Source organism: Cryptomeria japonica, chromosome 2, assembly GCF_030272615.1.
Source record: "Cryptomeria japonica chromosome 2, Sugi_1.0, whole genome shotgun sequence".
NCBI classification, from domain to species: domain Eukaryota; kingdom Viridiplantae; phylum Streptophyta; class Pinopsida; order Cupressales; family Cupressaceae; genus Cryptomeria; species Cryptomeria japonica.
The window spans coordinates 548,438,783-548,450,646 of NC_081406.1; positions in this window are offsets into that span (position 1 = coordinate 548,438,783).

Sequence of the window (11,864 nt, forward strand, 5' to 3'; positions counted from 1 at the left end):
TAAACAATAAAATAATAAAATTTATACTTCCTTGCATTTACAAAACAATTTAACATGAAATCAATTCATCCCGTATTCATTTCACGGGCACACACACACACAGTGCCAAACTCCAGAATACAAAGGGATATTTACCAAGAAGGTAAATGGTGAACTAAAATCACACAAGAGCCCAATAAATAAAGATTTAGGCAACGATAGAATAATTTAACAGATAGGAGAAGAATCAAGATCGATTTCCTCACTTCCATTACACAAGAAGAATTCCTTACATCTATCAAGAGGTAAACAACCAATTTTTGCCAACATAAACCCCAATCTTGGGCAAATAGATACTAGAGGACACACAACAAACTAAATATATTCCTTCCTATTCCAAATAGAAGAGATAATTCAAGAATTTGATTTCCAAGAACAAATAACAAACAACAAATAGAGAAATAAACCATTTCTTTCCTATATGCAAACATTTGATATGAGTTCCACAAAATCAACAATAACAGGCGCTCTTTCTTCCATTCCAATCATTCAACAAGAATCTTCAAAGAGATTTGCATTTTTTTCAACACACAGGAAGCAACTAAAACATTCAAAATTAAATTTCAAAATAAAAAGAGATTATCCAACCTTCAAGCAAACTAGCAAGCAAAATGATGGAAGAATCCCAGTCCTTGCAAACCAAATCCAATTCTAGCTCCTCTTCCAGAATGGTCTTCCAAATTTCTCTTTCAAGAATTCTGCCCCTATTCCCATGAACTCCCAGGAATATATGGGAAAAATAATTTCAACCTAGAAATTCTAGGTTAAAAGTTTTCCAACCAATCAGATTAAAATATTTAAAAAGTAAAGCAATCAAATTTACCCTTTTTCCAGAAACAATTCTTTTCAAGAATAAAAATATAAAAGTCAAATGGAAAGGTAAAAGGAAAAGCTTTTATTTTTATTTCATTTCCAATATATTTTCTTTCAACATAAGCATTTAACATTAAAATGGCAAGACAATCATTTATTTCTTTTCACAATATATGAATACAACTTTTCACAATGAAATAAGTCATTTAACCATCTAATTCTAGCAAATCATTAATTTAATTAAATCAACAATCTCAAGAGCATAATAATTAACTAATCACGCCAACATAAAGATAGCATCATTCACTAAATTAAATAACCATTCAAATACACGAAAGCACGCGAAACGAAGAATGATCAAATGACGACTCACACATGACCAAACCAAAGCACTATGACTCACATACCGGCTAGACAGGAAAGACAATCGATTGACAACACTCACACAAGTGTAACTGCGGGTCAAGTTAGGGTCCAACCACTATCTCCTCCACTCCCATCGGACAAATAAGGCACGCTCAGACTTATGAAACCAGGTGGAGTTGATACCCCGTACCTGCCTCATACTTGTACATGCAATGTCCTGCACCAAGGAACCACACATGCATACATACAAATATATATAAACAGACATAGCACACACACCGATGAAGGAGAATCATGGTGTTCCCTGTCTCACTGGAGTGAGTGAAGGAAAATCATCCCCTCGCATCACATACACATGCAAACACACAACATATAAATAACGCATCGCACATATAAGGTAAAAGTGTCAGTCCATGATAATGATCCATAAAAATAACATTAATCATAAGCACTGAGATACTGCAATAAAATCACACACCACAAATCCAAATAAATCATGAAACAACATCGCATAAAGTTTGAATCAATATACAATAATGTTCCACTGAACAGTCAACTGAAGACAACCATATATACAAAAAGAGTCTGATCGAGGAGGGGTACTACATCCTAGATGCAATGAGTGCTAAGTATATCATACATGCTTATGAGAGAGAGATTCTTATAAACCACTATTCATGAAATATGGGTTAATGCAAAGAAAAACACCACCTATTTGATAATGAATGAGCTAAGGAGATTTGTAATGAATAGTTCATAAGGCAAAAAAATGATAAAGGTTTTACAAATAGGGTAACAAGCTAAGTGGGCTTGAAACTTGGGAAAAACTACTTGATGAGTATGTTTGAATCACAGTACTAGGATTGCTGACCTTCTAAGAAGTCCTAGTGTTTCATGCTTGTGAGCATCACCTAGATGCAATGAGTTCTAAATGGACTATTATGCACTCATCACATATTTTTATGAACCACTACTCACAAAATATGGATCAATAAGAAGGAAAACACCTCCTATTTGATAATGAACTAATTAATGGCATGCAATGAATGGTTCATAAGGCACACCATTTGTTGTGTTTTTACAAATGGGGTAGCAAGTTAAGTGGGTTTGATCGTAGGAGAACTCCTTGATTTAGTGTGAGTTAGAGTAGTATTAGAATGGGTGACCTTCCAAGAAGTCTTGATGCTTCAAATCTATGAGTATCACTAGATGTAGTAAGTGTAAACAAATTGTTTGTGCTTATAAAAAAATGAGTTCTTGTGGATTACTACTCATAAAATATGGATCAATAAGTTTGACTTAAAAATTGTGTAATTAAAACCTTATAAAATATCACAAATTTATTATAAAAAATTATTTTAATTGATATTTATTAATAAATAATATATCTAAACATTTCATAAATTTAAGTAGTTTTTTTTGTTGGATAATGACAACAAAGAAAACAATAAAACAATTCTAATCTAATCTCACCTTTTAGAATAACAATTTTTTTCCTCGAGAGAAAGTTTCTAATTTCTTTAAAGGAATAAAACCAATTTTTCTATTAATGACAACAAGTTTCCACAATCCATTAATGTTGTTCTTTCTTGCTTATGATTTTTCTATGTTCATTGGTGGTTGTTATAAAGATATTCTATATATCTCTATTTCCTTGAATGCAAAGTTATTGCAAATTGTAGGTTGTAATAGTGATAGTTGTAGACACTAGAAATTGTCATGTGACTGCAACAACACTTTTCACCAACTTTTCGTCCAAGCTGATTAAATAGTTGTATTATTTAATCAGAAAGTAATTTCCTTCTCCTAATTCTTAATAATTCAATAATAAATTATTCAATTATTACTTCCTCTAAAATCTTTAATTGAATAATATTGTATTATTTAATTAAAATCATTTATTCATCTTTAATCAAACAATCTTGATCGATTAATCACTTGAACTAACCATTATCCTATGATTAAATAATTATCTCAATTATTTAATCCTTCTAACCTAACTAATTATTCTTCGTTTAAATTATTTAATCCCTAAATTTGATTTCCTCATAATTAAATAAATTTTTAATTTATTCAATTATACCTAAATGTGAGTGAAATAAATTAATTGAATTTATTTATTTCCAACCTCACCTACAACTCATATTGCTAATTTTTCCTCACTTAGCTCTTGCACCTTTCCACTCATGGCTCCTACTTACCAAATTAACTCCTCACTTGTCTCATCTCCCTCTCGACTTAACTCATCTTCTCCAATCTCCTAAATAGCCTTTAGATCTTAGTCATTGATCAACGATGAATTCTATATATAAACCAATATCTCTTCTCATTTCAAACAACCACATTTTTCATATCTTTTTTAATCATCACTCTTGAGCTTTCGGCTTATGAATTCATGCACGCATAATTTCTAAGAGCAATTTGAGAAGATTGAGAAGGATAGTGGAGATTATCTAAAGCAATGTAGGTTGGGTCTAAATTCGTTTATTTTGTTGTTACATTTGATTTTGTTTCTTCATTGGTTGGATTAGGATTTTTGTATGAAACTTGGGTTTGTCATTTCTCTTATGCTTCATGCCTCCTCCGCTTTTTCATGGTCAACATGTGCTAGTGAAATTGATGTAAGATATGCTTTAGATTGATCATTTTTTTTAATTTTTGGGTGAAGTCGTAGGTTTAGGTGATGCAATCACAATTTCTACACCACATTTGTGAAATTGGTCACACATTCGTTTAATTTGCAATGTGAATGAATTCTAATTTACATCTATTTAATCTGCTACACAATCAAACATTATAGATTAATTAATCTAATAAATCTGCACATAATTGCTTAATCTGTGAGAAAAATGATTAATCAACAATGCAAATGACTAGTTAAATATTTGGTTAATGAATCTAATAATTTGCAAACAATCAATAATGCATCTACTAATTTGGAAACACAATCGTCTAAATTTTTATAATTCTTAGTTTTCTAGTAAACAATTGCAATAATGGTTATGAATTCGTTAATTTGTTGAAACCCTTGTCTTTAGCAATCAATTTTTTGTGTTTTGCATTTAATTTGTTGTTGTCTTTTATTATTTTTTATCAATAGATTGGAGCACCACAACCATTTATTTATTTGTCGCAATTCAAGAATTTATCACACATCTATGGGATCCTGCACTACAATCACCTTTTGGAACACTACAATTGCCTTCTATGCACCACAAGTGATCTTTGTACCACTACAATTGCTCTTTCTGATACCACAGTTGACTAGTAAACAAAAAGGTGAAGTTTATAGGGTTTCAAAGCATTTAAACTTTTTGTTACATTAATCAAGGTTTTTGGTGTTACTAATGCATATGTGTAGTGATTTGGTAAAATGATGAGAAAAGACATTAAAACAAATTACTAATCTATTTGTTGCAGCATGTCAAAGATCAAACTTGAAAACCCCATGTGTGTTTGCAATTTTTAGATTTCAAAACATTTTGTTATAAGGTTAGTGAACATTGCTTGAAGTGTTTTGTGCACTTCCACAATTTGTGTTTATCCCAAGTTATTATGTGTGTATTATCTCCTCTTACATGTGTGTGTGACCTTGGGTGTATGAGAAATACCATAGCTTTTTTTTTAAAATTCAGTAGGAGGCCCACCTAGGGACCTTGTAACCCTAGGGTTCAACCTCAACTATGTTTCTTGATGGGGTATATAAAGGAGGGAGAGTAAAAGTTGTACCTCAAGGAGTGACTAGTGTCATTTGAAACCAAGCTACAAGACCCTCGATTCGTCGAGATTGTTTGGCGGGGAGGGCAACGAGTGTACCTCCCAATCTCAAGCTATCACAGATAGGCTCTTTGTTCATGGTAGTTCACCACTAGAAACCTAAGAGCCATCAGTCATTACTTAGTGTAGTATAAGGGATGTAGATTGTACCCTAAAGTTACTCATGATGTACTTCCTTGACTTGAGCTAAAAATCCTTGGACTTAGCTTTCATATCCATTCAAGGAAGAGAGTGAAAGGAAATATTTTGTAGGCCCATATCTTTACCTATATGCTCTTAAAAGAAAGGTGTCTCGCACCATTCTTGAGGTATCAATACTTGCACTATGAGCCCACATTAAATATATACACCTATCTAATCAGCTAGGTTGTGCTTGCTTGGGACTATTTTCAAATTGTGAAAGACCAATGAAGCAATCAACCATTTCAACCTTAGCCTTACCTTGAAATTCATATTAAATAGCAACCATATTATCTTTTTCTAGTTTTTAGAGTGTTTTCAAAATTAAAACTAAAAAGGATTGAGAACAAAAATAAGACTCAAACCAAAGGTTTTTCATAAAATAATTTGAACACCGCAATTAATAATATATTTTGTGCAATTGCCTAGGAAAACCTAAGAAAAAAAAACTAGAACACTACAATTGACCTTTATGCCCCACAATTGAAATTTGTGCTACACAATTGAAACTTTCTAAGATGTATTTGAACAATTTATACTGCAACTAATAACTTTTGTAACTCGTATGAGAAATAATTCATTGCAATTGATCAATCCCCTAGCACATTTCACTAGGAAATTGGGGTTTTGAAAATCTAGGATCACAATTTATTCATCAGACCTATTTTATAGAACATTAAGATAAGCAAACTTGAGACTCTTTGATTCTATAATTTAGCTTTTCATTTTCCTTTTGATTACATTTGTCAACTTAAGTTTGCATCCTTTAGGTTAAAACTTGCACTTAGTATTAAACAATTCAAAAAATCAAATCTTGATCAAACCTTGGTTATTGTTAGATTATCTTGACCTCTCTTTTATTTGTTCATCCCATTAACAACCAATACTATAACTCATCAATCTAGTGTAGGTGTGACTCTTATCATCATCATCTTAATCCTTGTCTACTGAAACATACTTGACTTGGTATTTTTGAAACTTAGATGCTCTAATATTTCACGATAATAACTTCAATCTTTTGGATGTTGTGACATTAATGACAACATTGACTTCACCTTTAACATATCAATGAAAAACTTTTTCTCAAAAATATTTGTAGGAGTTGATGATCAACCATAGGAGCCAAGAATCATCTACAAGCAAAACAACTATCACACAAAAGAGATCAAGAAAACATTGTATGCTATATAACAACTGGAAAGAATTCTATATTATCAACACAAAACAATACTGGAGATAAAATAATGGAGATTCAATTACAATGAATGAATTAATCCTTAGAAAGGATTAATGAAACCCTAGGTGCAAACCCTAATGCTAAAATTAGGAGAACTAAAGCAATGCAAAGGAGATAAATTAAGCTCAACTACATCTAGAACTAAAGTTAGAAAAGAAAACTCTAGACAATAAAAAACACCTAAATTTAGCTTAAGTGTAAAAGTAATCAAATGACCTAATTAATAAATAATTAGATAATTGTCCTAAAGTTACTCCAACACCCCCCTCTTAATATTAACTTATGGATAAGCTAAAGAGCTAATATGAATGCAAAATACATGCATGAATGAGTCCTGACAACTAGGCCTGGTTAGGTATTCATGTACAAACCAATGCAAAGCAATGTAACTCTCACAAATAGAGAAAAAAAAACCTAGTGGTAGAAAACTCCTCTCCGAAAGAGAGAAAATAAAATAACAAGATGATGCATGGAGGACTCAATGATACCCCCCAAATTATATACATCATGTATATACAATCAAGTATCCCTCCATAGGAAGGAAAGAGAGAGACTATGTAGCCCCCCATAACGCATAATGTCTTGCAAAAAATGGTGAGTGCTTGAAGACAAAACATAGTCCAATGTCCACAAGTAACATTTCTCCCCATGGGAAGAAGGTAAACCAAGTACAAATGCAAGAATGCTTCCCGTTTTGGATAAGAATTGGTAGGAAGAAAAATTCAAATGTAGGATGATGACATCTCTGAAATCTTCTCATGTGTCATCGAGACCTTGAAAGATGATGCCACAAACCAATCAGATGCATACCCAATCACAATAGAAGGTGACAAACAAGGAACCACTGGAAACTAATCTTGAGCAAGCTCCAAAGACAAATAAGATGTGAAAATAGGTGCATCCCAACTATCATCAAATAGGAGAGATAAAACCTCAAACGTGTCTCCCAAATTTGAAATACATGAGACTCCACAAACAATGAAGCAATATATGTCAAATATAAAATCCTAATCAGGAAGACAAATAAATAAATTACCCTACTTAATAGGAACAAGAGTCTTAATCAATTAAGCTACAAGAATCATCTCTACAGGTGGAGAGGGAGCAACTTGAGATTTTAATGCACACTCAAGCAAGAGTTGAAAAGAAATATGTGGGAAATTAGAATACATTTCATGCCCATATTGATTTCTCCCATAATATTTACACCTACAACCCTTATATATGATTCACTCCTCAAGATAATCTACAAAAAAGATACAAATATAAAAACCCTCAATACAAATAGAGACCCGATTTGCATGTAGCGCAAAAGAACGAAATTGAGATCTCTGAGTACTTGATAAAAAAAAATTCTAAAAAATGACCTGATATCTAAAAGGAGATTGAGAGATTTCTAATGATATTGCAAACATCAAAAGATAGAGTCCAAATGTGCAAGATATGGCCTCGGAAGCACAAAACTGAAGGTTGATTTTAGAGGCTTGGTACAAAAAATGTATGGAGAATCTAATCAGAACCACTATCAAATCCACATCAGTGCCAAAATCAACTTTTCGATGATATCTTGTTTGCCCGATTTTGACTCCATATGATGAAGTTATGGCCAAAAAACCAGTTTTGCATGTCAATTAGGGTTTGGAAGGCTTGAAGGGTTCCCAAAAATGAAATTTTTCTAAAATAGAAACTTTCCAAAAATAGAAATATTTCGAAAATAATAAGTTTCCAAAACTATAAATTTTCCAAAAATACAAACTTTTCAAAAATGGAAACTTCCCAAAAACAAAAACTTTCTGAAAACGAATACTTTTTGAAAATGGAAATTTTTTTGAAACATTTTGCGAGAATTCCTCGATCTCCATTTTTGACAAATTGACAAGCGATTTTAGGGTTCTCGAGCCTCCTATGCACAATGGTGACCTATGTTTTGCTCCAAATCGCCTAGATTTTTTAGCTACTCTTATATTTTGCCTCGATTTTTGTACCCTCAACCAATTTGACCCAATTTTTCAATTGCTCCAATTTTGATGAAAAGATAATTGATCTTAGGATTTTTCGACACAGTGAATGAGATGACAACCTTCATTTGAGCCCAAAGTGCACAATAAATTTACCTTAGGTTGGATCCCTCAAGTATGAAGACAAGAACTTGAGAGAAAAACTCTAATACCACATAGGAGTTGATGATCAACTAGAGGAGCCAAGAATCATCTGCAAGCAAAACACCTATTACAAAAAAAGAGATCAAGCAAAGATTGTATGCTACATAACAATCAAAGAATTTTATATTATTACACAAAACAATGTTAGAGATAAAATAATGGAGATTCAATTACAATGAATGAATGAATCCTTATAAAGGATGAATGAAACCCTAATGCAAAAATTAGGAGAACCAAAGAAATGCAATGTAGGAGCTAAATTAAGCTCAAATACATCTAGAACTAAAGCTAGAATAGTAAAGTCTAGATAATAAAAATCATCTAAGTTTAGCATAAGTGAAAAAGTGATTAAAGGACCTAATTAATTAATAATTAGATAATTATCCTAAAATTACTTTAACAATCTCCCCCTTCTTCATCAATGCAAACCAACAAAATGTTCTCCCTTGTGAATAACACTCCTCTTAAACAAGTTTTCCTCTAAAAAGCATTTTGTTTATTTCTCTCCCCCTTCAACATCAATAGAAAAGGGATGCTTGAAATATTCTTTTGAGACATTCTTCCCCCCTATCTAGAAAAAATAATGCACTCATACGAATTTAATTTCACCACAAGACCACCAAGCCTACTTGTGGCAGGGTGTCAACACTCCCCCTGAACTTGTGTTATCTTTTAAACATCAATAAGGAGAAAGATCTCTCTCATCTTTTGCCTAAATAACTCAAAAGTATTATTATACTCTTTCTTTTTATTGCCAATGCCAAATTTCATCACTTTTACCCAACATGCATTCTATTTCCTTGATCTCATTTAGATCCCCACCTCCAGTGTTGGAACCGTCCACCATAGTCTTGCCATAAATTTCTTCTATGGATTCACATTCTTCAATATTGAGTGCATCATTGTAGCCTTTATCTCCAAATCCATCGTGTATCCTAGTTTGGGCATGAAATGCAATATGAGGGATTATTGTTCTTTCAGAGTTTTTTTCCTCTTGCCCTCTTTTCCACACCTTCTTAGATTTCTTTCTTTGAATAACAAAGGCTTTCCTTTTTATTCGATTTAGAGGACTTCATAGAATTACTTCTGCAATGTCTTGTAATGTGTCCAGAGTTTTTGCACTCATAACATGCAATATTGAAATCAACCAAAGGAGCAAAAGAATCTCCATTCTCAAAGTTTATGTTCCTAGTATGAAGTCTTCTACAATCTACTGCCTTATGTCCATAATGATTATAATTAAAATGACAGCTAGAGAAAGAATGATTGTACATGGTATTGTACATTGGCCCACTTGGATTTTGTCTTCTTGATCTATTCTTCTACTTGTGAACATGAATGAACCCTTTATTCTCCTTTTAGTTGTCTTAAGTCACTTTAGGATGATCAGATCCTGAAATTCTGAAACCATAATCATCCAAATCTTTTGCACTGGACCTCATGGAATGCTCAATAGCCTTATTGTTTTTTTCCATTGAATCCAGTGTTAGTCTTGATGTGTGGTGCCCTCTGACTATATATAATCTCATCTGAGATCTCAGTAATCTTTCCAAGTTTACATTTTTGCTCAGCTAACTATTTTCTTTCTCCAAGTCCTTTCTCAAGGATACCACTTCCGCCTCTAGTATTTCACAATCCTTTAAACTTTATATTATGATATCACTTTGCCTTTTTAATTATTCCAATTGAACTTTCAATTCTATGATTTGTATCTCTTATTTTTCTTTGATTTTAAAATCTTTTGAAATAAGTAGTCCTTGTTTCACAATCTTTTTCTTTAGATTCTTAAACTCCTTGTAAATATAATGAAGTTTTTCAAAATTTATTTCAACATCTTCTCCTTCATTTATGAAGTACACACTTACTACATCCTTACATAGGGTTTACATTGCCACGAGTAGAGAATTTTTACTTTCATATCTAGAAGTGTTCTCGTCGTACTCCTCAAATGAGTAACCATTTTCCTTAGTATGCAATCCATTATTTTTCTTTTTGCTTGTTCTCAATTTTCATTTTAATGCAATATAACCAATATTACCACAATTAAATCATTTGAAAGGTAACTTACCTTTGTACTTGTTAGAAACTCTTTTTTAATTTCCTAAAAAAAATTGCTTCTTTTAGATTAGAATCTTCACTAAAATTTGAATCCTCTTTCTCCATGAATGCCTTCAAGGTTGGAGATTTGTCATTCATAATTCTCATTTCATATGCAATCAATGTCCCATGTAACTCATCCATAGTCAAACTATTTATATCTTTGGATTCTTCTATTGCAAAGACTTTTGCATCAAACTTAGAGGGAATATATTTGAGTACCTTTTTGACAATCATAGGCTCTTTCACTCCTTTACCAAGTCCTCTAATGTTATTGACAACTTCATCAACTTCGAGTAGGTATGTTGTAATATTTTTCTTCCTACTTCATATTTATACATTCAAGTAAACCTCAATAGGTTTGAAGCTTTGCCTCCTTGACTTTATCATCATCTTCATAGATATTATAAAGCTTATCCCAAACTTCTTTTGCAGTCTTGTAGTGTATTTTCTTGACAAACTTAGAGTTAAATAGACCACATAAAATAACAATCCTATATTTTGCATTTGTCTCACATTCTCTCTTTCTTGCCCGATCCCTTGGATGGATTTTTGGATTCTCATAACCATCCACAACAAATTTCCAAACATCAAACCCTAAAACCATTAAATAAGCTTCCATCCTTACCCTCCAAAATGCATAATTGGATCTATCAAAAAGTGGTGCCTCATTTGAAGAAAGACCTTCTTGAGAAACTTAGTGGCCATCCTAGATCTATGTCAATCTATTAAGCTTCTTCCACTTGGAACTTAAATTTAATACCAATTGTTAAGAACACAAATATATTGAGAGGGGGTGGTGGTGGCGGTGAATTACTAATGCCAATTCCAAATTGATTAAACTTTAATTAGAAATAATAACTTCTCCAAGTGTCACAACCAATGTCAAACCCAAACCATCATTAGTAGCATTTACAATTCTTTCCTTAATTATGAAGCAACTTATCAAATAATGAACATAAGCATACATCTATAAAAATGAACACCAAATTTGTGTAGAAACCTAGAATAAAATAAACATGGTGAGAATAGCTACTTCAATCTACTGCCCAAATCCAACCTCGTAAGAATATAATAAGAAATTTACAAAATGAAGTAGGCACCAACCAACATGCGACACTAATCCCCAATTACATTTGCAAGCACCAACCTACAAGATACACAAATTTCCTAATCCAAGATATGAGCACCAA